The sequence below is a fragment of the Gallinula chloropus genome (genome assembly GCF_964237585.1).
Source record: "Gallinula chloropus genome assembly, chromosome: 2".
NCBI classification, from domain to species: domain Eukaryota; kingdom Metazoa; phylum Chordata; class Aves; order Gruiformes; family Rallidae; genus Gallinula; species Gallinula chloropus.
In genome coordinates, this window is record NC_140086.1 from 113,531,078 (window position 1) to 113,533,751 (window position 2,674).

Genomic DNA, 2,674 nt, shown 5'->3' on the forward strand with positions numbered 1-2,674 from the left:
ATTCTCTTCAAGCTCATTTTGTCTTTTTATTGATTAACAAGTGATTTATGTTTTCTAAATGAATTGGGCCTTTAGTGTATAGCTGTTGCTGGCAGTTGCCATGCCTTTTTTTGATTCTGAGATTCTGAAGAAGGACGGAGATCAAATTTGCACCCACTTCCCTCTGATGTTACATAGCAGTCTCTCCCTTGACAGCAGTGGGGACTAGATATTTCCTGGAGGGTATCTATTATTTTTCTTGAAATACTGATTTGGGCTTTTACATTATGTATATCTTTTAGATGACAAATACTTGCTTCTGTGGCTGACACTAGTGATGACTATGAAATGCTTTTTCTCTTCTCTGTTTTTGTATGATACCTTCTAGGAGTTTTGTGTTTATAATGTTTTGTGTTTCTAATGTTTTCAAAATAGCTGTCTGCGTACACATTCTGCACTTACTCTCTAAACTGTCTTTTCACCAGTTCTTGCTAGCAATGGAGAAAGTGAAGGAATAATAAAGAAAAAAAGAACCCTTTTGCAGTAAAATATGTTAAATAAGCAGCAAGATAGTATTTATTAAATTGAGAGGGAAGAAAAATCCTTATAGATTAAATCAGATATTTTATGATACCTTGCTTGGCAAGATCTTTTGTTGTATGTTCTCATGGGCAGGTCAATAGACTGAACAATCTTTCTGTTTAAACAATGGTAGTTCTGTGTAATATGCTAGTTTTGTTTGTGAGAAGAAGTGGGAAGATATCATGGTTGATACCTTTTCAAGGCTGTAATAGTAACTTTCAAAGTTCTTCTCTTCCTACCCTGGAAAGCAGGAAGTTAAACAATTCTAAAGGAACTTTAGTTCTTTTCTCAAGAGTATATTTATGGAATGATAACCCAAGAATTTTTTCATACTGATTTTCTTCTCAGGAGCCATCCATATACATCTGTGACTCTTCCAAGCTGTTGGAGATTAGAAGCTGCTTTTGTGACTTAAGAGAACCCGTATCTTTATGGTTCCCCTTTCATCAGCACACTTCACAGCTGAATTGCTTTTATGCACTTTTTCATTGTAGTTTAACAGTTGTTCATGAGGGTTTTTTTAACTTTTGCCTTCCCTGGGGACTCTTTCTCCTTGCTTCGTAAGGATGGGAAATGGCATGAAATTACTTTAAAATTCAACGTGGAGAAAAACAACAACTTGTTGGCTGTGGAAAGATTTCCCAGAAAATTATCATGCATATGTTTTCTATAATTGGATTGGATGCTGTTTTAAAGAATTCCTGTGGGACTGGGGTGAGAAATACCATCCTGAGAAGGGCCGTGACCTAGAACAGCCTTTGAATTTCGGAATTTTGGTTAACTAATCAAATCCAAAAAGCACTTGAGCTGTGTCTTTTATGTTTTGTCTACCAATACTATGTGGTAGCAAATAATATTGATGTTAAAATATCAGTGGTATTATTATTGAAATCCTAGTTTATATAAATAAATAAGGGTATTTTACAACTGCAGAACTGGTGCTCTGCCTATGTATTTCATAATGAGAAATGTCAGCAGCATTTCAGAATCAGTAGAATCAATAGAATGTTTTCATAACTGTATGACCCAGAATATTATTTTTGGTGAGTGCTAATATTTTGTGCAAACTTTATGAATTACCAAAAAGCGTGGGGTACCATCATCATGTTTCTATTTCAACTTGTGACAGCTTTGCTGCAAGAATGATGTGTGAAAGTAGAGACAACTTGGCTCTTAAAAGAGAATTGCACTTTGAATTCTGAAATAAGACTTGCTGTGGAGTTCAAGAATTTGTGAAACAAACCAGTCAAATCCTTACTGTATGCCCAAGTAGTATGTATATGATATGTCACACTGTTGTCCCAAAAGTAGGATAGTTAAGCCCTGTGCAATATGCCAATATACACACAGAGCAGAGGCTTTTTGTTTATTTCATGGGTGCTAGGTGGTAATTCCACAAAGCCAGCACACTACACAAAGGAACTTCAACATATTTATCTTGTTACAGGACTAGAAAACCTACCTAAAATTATGCTTGTTGGTTACTAATTACCACATCATCTGCTGTTGGCTAAACATATATAAATTAGCATGCATGCTCTTTGAGGGTGCTTGTGGGGGCTAATTTGCATAGTCCTTTAACTGAGTCAGTGGTTGAGATTTCCCCCTGTCACCTTTACCTTTCCCTCAATTATGGCAGATTTTTGTTGACTTCAGGCCTCTTTGGCAATTGCCCAGCTCTCTGATGTTTCCTTTTCATCAGCTTCCCTTCAAGGGTATATTTGTTAGCAAAGCTATTCAGTATATTTATCCCTAAGCACTAACCCAAATGTGTTTCTATCCCTGTAAAGTGAAAAACTTTTCATAAATATCAATACCTCTGCTTTAGAGGCCCTGAGTCAGGAAGACTTTCCCTTTTCCTGAAAAGAAGAATAGATTTAAGTGCTTTCTTGAGTTAAAGCTACATGTAACCTCGTATTCTAAATGCATTATGTGGTCTTTGAGCATTAGTAATAATTTTTCCTCTGTTAATTTTATTTTGGATAGGAAACTGGAAAAATAACTTTTGACTTGCAATATTATATTTTGTAATGATCTTATTTTTAATATAGTCATTTAGGAATAAAGTTTGAAGTGACAAAAAGAATACTTTATAAGCAATGCATCTGACAGT